We start from the raw sequence: 16437 nt of genomic DNA, 5'->3' as shown, positions 1-16437 counted from the left end.
TACATCAACAGTGTATCGATCTCTCCACCTCAATTTTAATCATTAGCGGTTTGGCTAATGGAAAGAACATGCTTCCATTATCTTCTCTTAAATTAAAATTGCACATTAAGTAGGGCATATTTAGATCTTATATTTTTACATTGTTGCATTAAGAAATCGTCCGATGGTCCCTTGAGTGCCGTAACCTGCAAAAGGACCAGGGTGACAAAGGAGAACCGGTGTGGTTCCAGCCTAGGACTCTCCGATGCCTAAGTTAGATCTCTCTGAGCAAACAGATGAATGATTAGAATTCAAGATGGGTTGATGGGGTAGAGTACCTTCCCTTTTATAGTGGAGTGTGGCGGTGTGGAGAGTCCCAGTTGATGACGAATAACCTTCGTAGTAGATAGAGTTCCTAAGTAGTAGGATTCTTCTCTTGGTTGGTTGGTCCCCTAAAGGAGATAGAGTCCCGGTAGGATAGATGTTCCTGGTGGACAGTCATTTAAACGTCTTAGTGTGTTGGATAAGATCCTTGGTGCTTGAGTCCATCTAGGACTATGTTGCTGGTAGGTGGTGCCCTGTACCCATGAGATAATGTATATCTTGTTGTTGGCGTTGGTAGCCCATAGTTCCTGGACTTCCTTGTTGATGGTAGTAGCCCATAGTACCTGGACTTCCTTGTTGATGGTAGTAGCCCGTACGGGCCAATCGAGTGAAATGTAAGGTGGCCGACTTTGGGATGGTCTTCCTACTTGGGCTGGGACACGTGGTGGCCTCTGATTGGTTGGTGTGATTTTGGGTTTATCATACATAAATATAGCCTTAAGAAGAGTTATTAATGATAAGATATCTGTAACTCTCTGGAGTCTTGAATTAGAAGGTAGATACTTCCATTTGATCAAAGAAGAGCCCAGAAAGGGCCATCATCAGCTAACAAAGCCAACTTTAGAGGTGCTTTAGCACCTTCTTCAACTGTCAGCATCCCTGTGTTACCTGACATGTCTGGTTTCACATAACCAAGATGAACACAGTTTATGCCCAATTTGGGAAACTTCTTGGCAAGAATCCTGGTATAAGCATTAATGGCAGCTTTGGAGACTTTATATGCTGATAAAGTTAATGGCCAACCATTATCCTGTAACATATCCTCCTTTAAATCCTTGAGATACCATTGCAATAGCTCATCCAATCTCTTTTCTATTAGATCATCGATGTTATCCAATCCTGCTTTAATCTTCTCATTGTGTATTAACTGAAACAATGATCGGAAAATGACATGCAATCAAAAATATAGAAATCCATTGCATGTTTTTGAGTATTGAGGTAATCCCACATCAGTTGTGGGTGCTTTGACTATCAAGTATAAGAGCCATAATAGGCCACCCCACTTTGAACCAATTGGTTTTAAGATGGAAGCTTAATATGGTATCAAAGCGTTTACGTTGGCCCTCCGTCGATGATGGGCCCTGCTACACCCACAAAGACAAGGACCACAAGAAGACCTGCAAGTAAGGGGGAGTATTGAAGTAACCCCACTTTGAACCAATTGGTTTAAGATGGAAGTACACCCTTTACCTGAGGGAACCTTGTCGCTGCAAAGTGTGATTGCATTCTTTGGTTCATCAATGGCTGAGACTCAAGTGAGTCAAAGCCGGTGTTCTGGGAATGCGTGAACACTTTGTAAGTGAAGGAGTTACTCATCATGGTCACCACTGCCCGATTGGGGAACACCAAGATTGAGATTGTCTGTGTATGATCGGATCGAAATCTAGATCCAATGCCGTTTTGGGATTGGTTTTTGCAAAATCTATTTTACATAAAATAATAGATTATATATGATTATTTGAACAAAGTGTTTTATCGGGTTTTACGGGATCCGATCAGATACATAGACACTCTTATATGGACATGTACTATGGAATGGGGTTTGGCAGTACAAGTGTACATGCCCTAGATTCCATAATGATGGTGTTGATTAGTGGGGGGGGTTGTACATGATAATTTATTATCATGTAGAGAGTTATTTGGAATTTACTAAAATAATTCGTTCTTTATTTAATTAATGGATATGGTGGTAATTATAATTATCCATAAATTTAAATAAAGTAACTAATTAAATCATTCCCTAGTAGATTCTGCTTCTTCACCAATTCGAAGCATTTTGAGTTTAAACAGAACTGCCAAACAAAGAGAGAGAGAGTTAGACTCTCATAGGGCTTTATCTAAATCCATCCAGGATTTTAATTAAACCCTATTATTATAAAAGGGGACCAAAACGCAGAGGGGGCACACAGTCTCCAAGTTTTCTGCCTGCCCCCTCTTGGATGTGTTTTGGTCTCTCTATCCCTCTTGTGATCTCTTCTTCTTCTTCTTGTTTCTCTCTACTATGATTGAGAGTTAGGGTTTTAGAAACATAGACCTGTGCTTGAAGAACTGAAGGGCCTCTGGGGTTGGCTTGAAGAACTTTGGCTGCACCATTGGAGGTTCAGATCTGTTTACTTGGAGTACTCATTGGAGGAAGAACCATTGTCTATTGGAGGAGTAACACTTGAGGCTTATCAGGTTAGCAATTCTTTATTAATTCCTCTTGATTTTTATTATTGATTATTCATGGGATGCAAAAGAAACCCGAATCGATTTGTTTCTGCTACGCATTCAGGTATGTGATGGATCCCTCTTTCCATGTGATGCATTAGAGATGAATTTCTCCATCTCTTTTGGGTTCTATAATTGCATGGGATACAAAAGAGAAGGGCAGGACATTGGTTTATCAGACTAAACCCTAATTGGGATGAACTAGGGTTCCCATGGGCAACCATGGGAAACCCTAAAATTTAAATTGGGCACCCATGGGCAACAATGGGCTAACCCAGAGCATGCAATACCTTAATTGGTTTATAATTGGTTTCCAGAGAAACCATGACTTGATCCCAGGACCGTAGTTTGACCTATAATGTGGTATCAGAGCCACCTTTCTCACCCATGAATATCAAATCCTTAATTTTTTAATGTAATTATTATGTATGGGATGCAAGTTTCAAATTCTTGATTGAATTTGCACATGGGTGGTTATGTGGTTGTTGTTACAACCTTCCCATGTGCACATGGGTAGTTACAAGGTTGTTAGATTTAACAACTTACCCATGTGATGATGGATTTGTGTTTACTTTATTTTTCCAATTATTGATATCCAAGTGGGGTTAATGATAATATATATTTTTTAAAATTTATGATCATGATTATGTGGGGGGGGGGGGGGGAGAACGCACGCCTCCAAGCCTCTACGCACGCCCCCTCTTTCCCTGCCCGTGGCCTTTGCGCATTGCCCACGAGAGGCCCTGGCAGCAGCCAGCGCACGGCCTATGCGTGGGCTGCTGGCTTGCGGGCTACTGCTTGTGGGTGGTGGCTTGTGGGCTGCGCACTGGGTGCATGCGGCCTACCCATGTAAGCTGCATACACCCTTCTTGGTTTACCCTCTAGTTTTAATTAAAAACAAAAAAGGGGGGTTTCTTTTTCAAAACAGAATTTTTATTTTGTTTTGTTTTTGGAGGAAGTAGATGGGTGAAGAGATTCCTCTCTTCACCCACTTGCAATTAAATGTGATTTTAATTTATCAAGGGTTTGGATACATGTTATCACATGTGATGTGGTGCTTGATAAATAACAGAGTTCCAAAAGACGATGAAGAAAAACAGGAAGATGAAAGAGACAGTATGTAAATACTTGAATGCAGAGAAAAGGGATGCCCCAGATCATTTTCATAGATTCAAACATGTGGTGGAGATCGAATAACGAAAACCAAGAAAAGAAAATGATGAAGAGATTCATCGAATTGCTCGGAGAAAGCTTAAACGACAAGTAACTGCCCAGGAGAAGAAGAGTTCAAGTTTTAACTTTTTCAAATGCTTTTCAAGGGAAAACGTGGATCCCCAAAATAGGAAGAAATAATAAAAGGACCATTTTGAGAAAGACAAAGAGTAGAATAACAAATGGCGGCGGAGGAATAATGATTCGTTTATGGGTGGGTTCCAGGCACAGTCATAAAAGGATAAGTAATAAAAGAGATAAATAACTCCGAGCATGTTTGGGGAAGGAGCATATCCATGCAGCTGCCGAGCATGCAAATTGAGCCGATCATCGAAGACATGTTACCGTCCATAGCTTTGATGATATAATTCTCCAAGTTAAATTCCAAGGAAAGGATGATCACTCCTTTTGTTCGATCTCGGAAACATAAGGAGTAGGGGTTTTGGGGTCTTCAAACTTTCATATCTGTGCATTCTAATAGTTGAAATCATTACTATATGGAGGATATTTATTTATTTATTTTTGAGTAAAATAATTGAGGATATTTTACTCTTAGGCTACGTTTGTTGTGCATTCTTGGAATGCATTCTAGCTTGATAATGAATTTTGAGAAATGTAGTTGTAATAAAAAAAAAAACTAAAGGATTTCAAACGCTTTCATAATATAGTTGTATAGTTCATTTTCCTTAACGATGATTCGGAGTTGAGATCCTTAGGGGGTACAATGAGCATGTATAATCCCCAACATAAAATCCAACATTAACTACCAAAAAACATTACAATTAGAAAAACCACAACATACTCAACATAAAATTCAGAAAATCATTAAGAATAGATGAAATTTGTGAGATTTGTGAAATCTAGGGTTCAACCATGAGAGAAGAATGAAGGGAAAAATGGGTTTTTTGTAATAGATTTTGAGCCAATAATGGCAACAAAACTCACAACCTTCTACTCATCGTTGAACCCTAAAAATTTGAGGACCAAGGAATAGGGTTAGGGAGAAGAGGGGCGAAGAGAGAGTGAGGACCAAGGTTTCGAAGCAATACCTGGAGAGTTCAGCAAGTCGATCAAGTAGCAAAGAGTTCAACAAGTCGATCAGGTAGAAGAGATTTGCATGGGCTTTGAGTTGCAGATGACTTGAAAATATATGCCAAGAGCTTGAGAAGGGTTTGCAAAGGAGTTGAGATGAAGGGTTTGAGCTCCAACGATGGTCTTCCATTGAAGAAGATCTTCCCAGAGAGAGAGAGAGAGAGAGACGGACACAAAGAGATAGAGAGAGTGAGAGCGAGAGAGAGGAAGGAAGTACCTACTCAGGTCTTGCTTGCAGATTTTTGAACGATTGCTCTTCAGGTCTCGCTTGCAGAGGTCTTCAAACAGTAGATTTTTAGGTCTCAAGAACAATCGATTTTTTCCTCGATAATTTGTGCATTTTTAGATACATGACCTTTTATACCCTGCCCCTTAAGTTGTGCATCTATTTGGATTTCACCAATTGAGGTGGAATCTCAAGATTTCAATTTTTACACCAAAATGATGCATCTCAAGATTTCGTGTATCTCCGGATGCAAATCCATTTTTCCAACCAAACGGGAAATTTAATTGAGATTAATACATCTGTGGATGTAACACCCACAGATTTATGCAACCAAACGCAATGTGAGGAATTCTCTCAACAACATTCCATCAGTCATATATTTGATAACTGCTATCTCAGATGTACAATCTTTAAATCGGATAGAGTACCCAACCCAATGACCAAGCTTAACTCCCATCTCCTTAGAAACTCGTTTAGCGACACCCATAGCCGCAACACGTCTTGGCTGGGTACATCCTACTTTCCCATGTTTTGTGTAGCCAGCTTCATGAAGATACTGAGGTATTTGAGTTGTCTTTCCAGATCCAGTCTCACCTTCAATTACAAGAACCTGATGATCATGGATAGCCTGGAGTAGTTCTTCTCGATATTTATAGACAGGCAGAGTTTTTCTCTCATTTTGAAGCCTCTGTAAAGCCGATATCTCCATCTTCTGAAGATTTTGCTCTTCTTCCCCTTCAAATTTGTCACCCTCAATCATAGATGTTTTGATAAACTCAATTTAGTCCTCAGACACATATTGATAATCATCAGTTTTTTTTTTTTTTTTTTTTATCTATTGAACCAAACTTCAAGATTGCCTTTCCAATCGGATGATCCTCCTATGTCGTCTCCTTCTAAGCAAAATCCCTATAACGCTGAAGAGCTGCAGAAAATCTCTTCCCCTGATTTACACTACCTTCATGATCATAGGCTTCAGGCATCTGGTACTCATGAGTATAACTATCCAGATCTTCTTCATTAGACCTATTCTTCTTTAGAAGCTCAAGAATTTCTTTCTTATACCTTAGTTCACGATGTTCTGCCTCTCTTAGTTTGACACCTTTAAAGAGATACTTCTCATCTTCTATTTCATCATTCATCTCCTCCATCTTTTTTTGTTCTCTTTTCTTTAAGTATTCTTGTCTCGATACTTTTCTCAGAGTTGCAATATCGCCTTTCTCTAAGGCTTTATAAATCGCCGAATTGCCTCCTCTTCCTCCTTCCGAGATAATTTTGCATCTCTTTCTGTTATGTTCATCTTTAGTTGTACCCGTTCTTCCTGATAACGTAACCTCACTTCCTCTTCTGCCTACTCGAAGTAGTTGTCTTCTTCAACTTCAGAGGTATGCGACCGGACACGTCTATCTTCTTTTTCTTCTCGATCTTCATTGTCTTCTCTTCTCCAGGCGGGTTTGTTGTTGTGCTTGTTTTCTATTGTGATTTTGTGTTTCCTACATGGAATTAAGAACAACTTTTTCTGTTATTGGATTATGAACATTCATAGTTCGAGAACTCGTGAGATCTCGGCGAGTTTCTCGATTTTTTGAGAAATCGAGACGAGATGATATACGATACATTTTTATACAATATCTTGGTGAGATCTCGAAACTCAGGTCAAGATCTCGGGTTGACCCAGATCTCGACCCATCTAACATTTTAAAGTGCATCAACTTGGTGAGATCTCGGCGAGATCTCAACTCGACTCGGTTTTTCTAAGGACCAAGTTGGTACCGAGTTCTGAGTTTTAGAACATTGCTCCCATGTACCCTAGGATAGGGGATTTGACATATGTTGATGACAACACTTATATGACTGTTGTGGCGAACTATGTGCACAACTATAGCAACACTATGACATTGGAATGCTATGTGCATAGTTTTGGGACTGAATTCATTACTCGATCACATTTTATGTAACATTTGCTTAAAGATTGATGTATTGTAATGCTATTGTAATGGCTAGTTTTTATGCAACATTTTATGACATTGAAATGCTATGTGCATAATTCCCAATGAGCTAGTTCTGGGATTGAATGTTTTGATTGCTTTCTATTACTAATTTATGTGTAGAGTAGGGTACTTTAGTATGTTGTCACCTGCCAACCTATGGTCTGAAGTGAAACTCATATTTGGACTTTGTTTTTGCAAAATCTGATAGTGTCATTGTGTTTAAATGGCCTAAAATAGGCTGAATACCAAGTTTTAGACCCAAACTAGGTCTAAAACTCACCGAGTTGAGGCTTCGAGTCAAAAAAAAAATTGCACCAACTCGGTGAGATCTTTGGACATGAGAAAAAAGGAGTTTTTATAGCCTTTATCCAATGTATCTCATTGTAGATACTCTATATACGCATACCAATGACTTGTTAAGAAATAGAATAAATCAATAAAATCAAATACACATATATAAAGTGGGCTTTATATCTTACCAAAAAACAGTAGGCTTTTATAGGCTTGATCTAATGTATTTCAGTGTAGATACTCCATATACACCCGCCAATAATTTAAGAAATGGAATAAAACTAAATACAAAATATTAAGTTAAAAAAAATTTAACAACATAAAGCTACCACACACGATGTCATAAGGCGTTAGATTGACGAATTTTTATCCTCTGCTATTCGCTGCCCGAACAGCACAGTCATGTTCCCTCACATGGGCGCGAATGACGACTTGACCTCCCTCAGGCAATGTATTCGGGCAGGGAGGTTAAGTCATCATTTTGCCCCCATGTGAGGGGACAGCAGGTGCTGTTTGGGCAACGGACAGCAGAGGATAACGATCCTTAGATTGATCACCTAGGCAACACGCCAACACCTAGGGGACTTGGGGTGAAACAGGGCTGGGTTGGGCTGGGGTTTTCAAAACCCTAGCCCAACCCTTGAGTCTTCTTAGCTTAACCTAAGCCCAACCCAGCCCTAGGTCGGGCTGATATCTCAGCCCATGCCCAACCCTGTCAGGTTCAGCCTAGCCCGGCCCTAATTGACCCTGATCGGGCTAGGTTGGTCCTGATTGGCCCTATTTTTTTGCCATTTACTTGTCCTATACATTAAAAAAATGAGATACATGTGGTTGGATATTGGTTTGTTTCATACTCAATTGACTATCAGACTTTCTTGTAGGTTAAACTACGATCCTGGGATCAAGATGTCGAACTCCTTATTCAAATGTCATTTAAGAGACTCAATTTCTTAGATATTGTTACCAGTGATAACAATGTCGTCGACGTAGATGAGAACAACCATAATTCCTTTGTTACTGTGTTTAACAAATAATGAGGAATCCGACTTGCCCTTTGTGAAACCAACTCCTTCAAGAGCAGTGTTTAATCTTCCATACCAAGCACGTGGTGATTGTTTAAGCCCATATATAGCTTTATTAAGCTTGCAAACAGGTCCAGGTTGGTGTTCCAAGTGATGCCCGGGGGGGACATCCATATAAACTTCTTCTTCGAAATCTCCTTACAAGAACGCATTGTTAATGTCCATTTGGAAAAGAGGCCACTCATAGTTAATAGCAATAGACATCAAAACTCTAACCGTATTCATCTTCGCAACTGGTGTGAATATCTCCTTTGTAATCTTCACCAAACGTATGAGTGTATCCTTTCGCAACCAATCTTGCCTTGTGGTGCTCAATAGACCCATCATTTTTATAATTAATTTTATACACCCATCAACAACCGACTAAACACTTCCTTTCTGGTAAGGTAGTAACATTCCAAGTTTTGTTCCTACTGAGTGCCTCTAGCTCCTCATTCATAGCCTTTTGCCAAACAGAAGAATTCTTGGCTTCAAAAAAATTTACGGGTTCTTTGTGAGTATCGATAGCACATAAGAAAACCCGAAAACCAGATGAGATGTTATCATAAACTAAATAGTCCTGCATAGGAAACCGAGTGGAACAATATGTGGTATAATCTCGAAGCCTTGTCGATGACTGAGGAATACGAATGGACCTACGAACAGGTGCAGCAGGGGTGATGATTGCTTCCCTTTGATCATTAACTTCAACAGTAGGTGTATCATCAATCATATGACCGGTATCATCAACAACATGACTGGTTTGGTCATCAACATGACCGGTTTGGTCATTAACATCATCATTAGTTTCATTTGGTTGATCATCAATTGGCAACGGGACAATTTCAACATCAAAATCACTATAATCGAGATGTTTTTCTCCACATGTCTCCCCCTGAAGTCGGTCTCTGCCAGAAAAAGACATGCGAGTCTCATCAAAGATAATATCTTGGGAAAAATAAACCTTGCGGGAGAAGACCAATGAATATATCAAATGAGAATTTGTGGTCAGACAGAGCAAGGAAGGTAACAACCTAGTGTCAAGCTTGTTATTTTAAACAACCTAGTCTAAACAACTAATGGAGATCATGTACAAGTGAAAGCCATTCCTGAATCCTCACCTGCTAGTGATAACCCAAATTGGACTTTTGCTTGGTCCATCTAAACTTTTAAATTAGACCCATAGATGGAGTTCTAAGTCGTATTTAGAACTCCTAAATGATCTAGTGTGTTGTACCTAAGAATTTCTGGTTTTTATGAATTTACCTTGGTGACTGATACCTTCTTAGGGATGTGAATATAATTATTGAGTTATTTTATACTTATGTGTGAAACATTGAAACCAAATAATTACCTCCCTCAAACCCTAAATGGTTAACTATGATGGCTTCCATGTATTGCTAGTATGACCTTGCCTTGACCTTACTATGTTAGTTAGTTTGAGCTTGACCTTAATCAAGTTAGTTGTGGGTTATTGGTCAATGAACTTTAGGACCTACTTAAAAGAAATGACTTAGACCAAAATTGGTAAAGGATTGTTAGGTTCTCAAAGAGGACTAATGTGGACCTACTTCCGTTGGAAGGATGGATTGTGGACTTGCGAGGTTGTGAAGGTTGAAACTAAAGGATGTAACAAGACCTTCTCCAACAATAGATATGAACGGGGTAATGGGTCACCAAATGCATTCCCTCCGTACTGGGAGTGAACAATAGGAGATTCCATCAATATTTCAAGTCATTCTGAAGTTAGGATAAGTAATGAAAAGATCCAATGTGAAAGCATTCATAATACGAACCCTGTGTCAAGGACTGGATGAAGTTAAACCTTGTAACTCAAGGGTACAAGAATGTAATACCGACCCGATTGGGAAGATCAAGAGACCTTTTGTCCTTCTGGCTTGAATTAGTATTTGAGGCCCTATTTTCTTGGTATATTTTAATTCTCAACACTTAAACCCAATTGAGCCCCGGGGTTACTATGAACCTCACCCCCGCGGTAATGCGATTCTATATGGAAGAGAAATTGTAAGCCCTGCCGTGCCATGTAGGCACTACCCCACCTTGACCGGACCCCTGGCTTAGTCCGTACAGTGGGTGACTAGAGGTATTGTTACTTAACAATCCTCACCCGTTGAGACCTTTAGACGCGTCGAATTTCGAGGATGAAATTTTTATAAGGTTGGGGGAATGTTACACCCGCACCCAAAATACATCCAAATACCCCGGGTCAAATTAGACTTTTACCAACAGGTAATGCCACGATGACAAGAGTCAACACCTGCGACCTTAAACTTTAAATTTCTATTATACGTATCCTCTCGAAGCCCTGAAAGTATGGGTCAAAGCCCCAAAATTTTCCTTGAGGTTTGGACCCTGACAGTAGCAACGGAGTCACAAACGGACACACTAAACTAGTTTCGTTCATGGATCCGTTTGTATTGTTTCTTGCCCTTTTGAAGTATTTTCATGTGGGACCCACGTCCCTGTGTCCCAGACACCATAACTAGACCTTTGGACAAGATGGATTCCCACCCCTTACCTTCAATTGCTTAGTTGGGTCATGAAGGTGGGCCCACAAGACTTAATTTAAATAAATAATGGATGCTTCTACTTAGCTTGAACCAAACAAGCCCTAGAATTAATGTGCCCTTTATAGGACCTTAGGCTAACCCAAATGTGTCCTAACTAAATGGACTAATTAGGGTTTATGACCCTAGCCAAACAGGCCTTAAGGCCAATTTAGTCCTAAAAGACCATCCTTAGTCTTAGGGACACTAAGGTAAACAAGCCCTAAGGCCTCTTTTGGTCCTTAAAAGATAGGGCTTAGCCCCATATTCTCTCATCTCTCCCCCTCCAAGCCAAAATCGTGGAGGAGAAAAGGAAAGAAAGAAGAAGAAGAAGTAAGGAAGAGGAATGGGAGGAGAAAGGAAGAAGATGGAAGGCATGCCAAAGGGGTTTGACTGCCCTACCTTCCCTCCTCTTGCTGTCTGGACAGGGATTAAAGAAAAGAAGAAAAAGGGAAGAAGGAGAAAGGAGGAGGTGGATCTTCAAGGCTGGCTAGGGCTGGGATTGGAGCTCCACTTACCAAGGTATGTCCTATCTCTTAGTATCTCCCTCCTCGCCATTTACACTCTTGATTGGAAGTAGGTTTCTTGAGTTGAGCTAACCTAGGGTTCCATCTGGGACTCAAGGTGAGGCTTGGCCCTTAAATAAAACCTTAATGAAGAAGACCAAGCTTAGTAAAGGCTTTCTATCAGTTACACTTCAGCTTCAGTTGCTGATTACCTGGTTTTGAACCACCAAACCCTATGTTGGACCAAAATAGGATTAGATCCATATGTGAAATTGGACCTATGAGGTAGGCCTAGGGAATGTTTTAGGAACCGAACGGGTGAAGGGAGGGATTTACTCTGTTGTCTCCGTCCGTGGTTTCATTCCCTCTCAGGAATGTCTCAAACACCGAATGGATGAAGGGACGGATTTACTCTGTTGCCTCCATCCGTGATTTCGTTCGCTCTCAGGTAGGTCTCAGGTTCGAACGGATCCAGGTGAAAGTTCCATCCGTGGATCCGTCCCTTGTGTTTTGACCTATTGGCTTAAACAGAGTCAGGGACGGATTCACCCTGTTGCTTCCGTCCGTGAGTCCATCCGTGTTGTCTTGGTTGAAACTCAATTTCAACTTTAGGGACATAAGATGGGACCCCTCTATACATCTTTTGACGTTTGCTCTTGCATTCTTAGGCTACCCAACTCGATGGATAGATGGTGCACCAGTGAGATTCATGTTAACCACACCGGGTGATACCCGAGTTAGGTGAGTGGGATTTGGGTGATTTGTTTGGGCTTGAATATCTATTAAGAAATCATTATCATGCTACTATATGAGTATAAGCATCTTGTGCATTGCATTATTGATCTTGATGTGAACTTTTACTAATGTGATGTGAAAATATTCTCATTAGGGTATCGGGTCACGGTGACAGGCGTACCGGTACCAGAACCCCAGAATTTATTATGAAACTTGTTAATTGTCATTCTGATCTGTATGCATCATGTTGTGCTAGTACTCGGGTACTAGATGGAATGGGATGTTGATGCACCCGGAATACCTCTCGGGACGATAGGATTTATATGTAGTATATCTATGGCTAGGATTCTTGTTCCTTTACGCTATGACCTTTACCAACAGGGGATTATGTGTTAGATAGTTTGAGCACCTGTTGCCTGTGAGGGAAAGAGGTCAGGTTAGGGGTAGTGATGACTATCGGGGTCTGCCACTAGGTGGCTTGATGGCTTCTACCGGCGTAAGCTCCGTCGTGATAATTTGAGATTTTAGTATGACGATAAGTTAAGTCACCCACAGTGTCTTCCGAGTTATCATAGTAGCATACACTTGACTTAGAATTTGTGTGTTAGGTGAAAAATGAATCCAACATTAGCATGCACCATGAACGCCTGAGATTGTATGTTTATGTGTATGTGCATTCCCCTTTGCTCTCTCACTAGCTTATGGAGCTAGCTACATTGCGCAACCTCTTTTAGTTGATATGCAGGTAATCTCTTGATGCGCACTTATGGATGCGAATCGAGTGGAGCCGGTGGCTTGAACTTGGGCATCGATGTACACCCAAGAATGGTGCCCTTATGGCGTGATTTAATTATTTATTTCTATATTCATCTTCATTTATATATAAATTTTATGCATAATGTATGGAATATACCAAATGGATACGGGGTATTGTAACTGTGTTATGGGCTATCATTAGAGAACCGATGCTCTATATTTATATGATTTAAATGATTTATGCTTTCGCTAACTCTAAAATTGGAAAGATTTATTCCATTTGGATACGTTCCCTGACATTATCATGCAGTGATAATTGGGTAGACTGTGGCTCAGAACACTGTATCTGTGATCCTGGTAGTGTTGGATGAACCTGTAGTCCCAGTCATCCCCTTTTCTTGTAAAATATCCTTTATTGGGATGGGAGCATGACACTTACCCCCGCTCGAGCACGGGTAGGGCAGTCTTTTTGCCGCCTTACTTTGTCTGGGGTGCATACGGCAATAAGGGTAGTAGAGGACCCCGACGCCAATATGTTGGGGCCAAGGGGAACAATTGAAGAGTACAAAATTAAAATTACTATGCTGCCCTTATATTAATTTCATACACTTTTTTTTCCCAATACACTAAATGGGAATGGTTTTACTTACCATGTTTATAGAAAGGTGTGGATTAGATATCTTGTTTTTTCCCCCTTGGGTAATTAAGATAGTTTTGGTTTTCAAATTTTAATTTTATACATCATTATTAAACTCTGTTTCCAGAATCCAATCTTAACACCTTTTTTTCCTAGAATCCTTCTTCGAGTATGAATTCTGAATTTCTCAGGTGTGTGAGTAAAAGTTTGTGAGGGTGATTATGGCATGCTATAGTACTAAAACTCGCGAAATTTCAGTCGAGATATCGAATATTTTGAGTATCTCGATCTGTCCGAAATGAAACGCAAGTCCGATATGAAAAAATGCAATATTTCGAATATTTTGGAAATTTCGATCATCTCGTTTCAGAAATTTCGGAAATCTCGGTAATTTCGGTCATCTCGTTTCGAAAATTTCGAAAATCTCGGTCATTTTTGGCATTTTATACCCACAGAAAAATACCATAATTCGATAAAATTTTGGTATCTCGAAAATTTCGGTCAAACCGAAACACCGAAACGAAACGAGATTTAGTACCATGGCAGCATGGGGTGGGGTTGAGTGCTCAGGTGTAGGGGCACCAAGGTGTGGGGGTGTGTGAATAAATTAGTGTAAGTTTGTGAGGGTGTGTATGGACAGCATGGGGTGAAGGAAAAAGTGTTCGGGTGTGTGGGCAGCAAGGGGTGGGGGTGAGTGCTCAAGCGTAGGGTGGAGTGCTCAAGTGTAGGGGCAGCAAGATACTATTGAAATAGAAGAGTTGCTGCTTTGCAGAAAAGCCATTGTTGCCTTGTGATGTAAGCATGTATGTAGGTTGGATTTATTAGTTCTTTTTGTATCATACCAAATTTTGTCCAAAGGAAAGTTTTCAAACAAGTTGTGAATAAGCTTAAAATCATAGGATTCTGCAGATATGATGAGAACGTGCATTGGGTTTTAATTTTTTTGTCAAACTTATTTTATCAGATAGAGTCATGGATGGTGGATGATGGTTGCTATGATGGGGAGAGGCTTCTCTTCATAGCCTGTAGAGCCTCTTTGTACAAGTTTGTTTTCTGCCATATGGCAGCTCAGTTGGCAATGAAACTTGTAGAAAACCATCCATATCAGCTTTTACTAAGGAGAGAATGTGTGTGTCTGTTTGTAACCAGATTTTACGTACCATTATTGAGAAAGCGTCTTAGTAGTTGTTCTGTAACAACTATGGTGAGTGATGTGGTGAATATTGTATACGTTTATGTTATATTAGTGATTTTTCTTGTTGGTCTTTAAAAAAAAAAAGAAAAAAAAAAAATCTAAGGGATATGGTTTAATGATTTGAAGCAAGACGGAGAGGGCTTGATGTGGCTGATCAAGATGGTTGTTGTAGTTGGTGATTGGGTGGAGTTTAGAGCCCTTTCACTTGTTTCGGTTGTTGCATAAGAGTTTGAAACAAGGAAGAGGGATCTACCCACCACCCACATGAATTGACTCTTTCATGTCAAGCACACACACTTTGGCATTACAATTCAACATTTCTTTGATCTGCCTGTATCATAGTAGTATCTCAATTTAGCATTACAATTCAACATATCTTTGTCAATGAAGAAATGGATTTGTCAAAATGGTTGTTGTCTCAGTCATTAAAATAGACGAGTCTTTAGTTCAAACGGAAGAGCACGTGGGATTGCACCCATGGGATGGTGGTTCGATTCCACCAAGACCCGAGAACAATTTTTTCTTTCATTAAAATAGGTGAGTCTTTAGCTGAAACTGAATGAATGGAGGGAAAATCTGGGATTTACTGTTTTGAGGTTAAAATTTGATTTTTCAATAGTGGCCGTCGGATTTAAACCACGTGTCGAGCTATCAGGGAATACTGAGGAGAAATGGGAGATAAGTATTGGGAGTGAACCGATTTTCCCTTTGTTTTTTTTTTTTTGGGAATCATCTCCATTTAATCCCTCTTTTCTCTCTCACCTACATAATGACGGCCACCCCTCTTTTAAGAATTCTGTTTTCTTTTTAAAGCACCACCCCCCACCCCCAATACCCATTCACTTTATGGTTTTAAGTTATTTGACCATCTTACCCCAATACCCATCCACTTTATGGTTTTAAGTTATTTGACCATGTTACACCAATCCCCATCCACTTTATGGTTTTAAGTTATTTTACCATCTTACCCTCCCTTTTAGATATCTTTTAAGGGAAAAAATTTTCTATCCGGGTGTGTGGCCTACGCTAGCACTCATATGAGTCTATCTCTCTCCTATTCATGTGAAAAGACATCTTTGCCCTCTTGTTTTAAGGAGGAGAGAGATAGTCACATGGGAGTACTGGCGTAGGCCACACTCCCGTACAGAAAACTACTTCCCATCTTTTACACGACCGTGTACAAAACCTTTCCCCAAATAATTTTCCTATTTTATCCCCCTTCTTAGGTTTTATTTCTTCTTTTATTTTCCTTTTTTACCCTCCCCCTTTCCTTTTTTTACCCTCCTTTATTATTTGATTCCCTTTGGATGCCATATGGCATTTCTTTATGTACGTGGCACTAATGGGCTTTTTTATGGGCTAAGTCCACATATTTTCTCCCTCTCTTTTTTATTTTTGACGTGTCTGAGACAGAAACAACTGGTCCTCCGCGTGCCATCATCGCCAGGGGAGGTGACAAAAATAAGGTGTCTACAACTACATATATACACAGTTCAAGGTTCAATCTATATAGTAAGCAACCCTCAACAAGAGTGCCATTGACTTCTAATAATGCCAAATGCAAGACAGACCTAAAAATCGAGATTTTCTTAGT

At 40.0% G+C, this 16437-nt stretch overlaps 1 pseudogene; it reads right to left on the bottom strand.

Annotated features, from left to right (window-relative positions):
- Positions 1-877: 877 nt before the first annotated feature.
- LOC122644834 lies at positions 878-8795 on the bottom strand (annotated as a pseudogene).
- Between the last annotated feature and the right edge of the window lie 7642 nt (positions 8796-16437).

This window comes from Telopea speciosissima, chromosome 11 (assembly GCF_018873765.1).
Source record: "Telopea speciosissima isolate NSW1024214 ecotype Mountain lineage chromosome 11, Tspe_v1, whole genome shotgun sequence".
In the NCBI taxonomy this organism is placed as follows: domain Eukaryota; kingdom Viridiplantae; phylum Streptophyta; class Magnoliopsida; order Proteales; family Proteaceae; genus Telopea; species Telopea speciosissima.
This window is presented reverse-complemented; position numbering and strand designations above follow the sequence as displayed.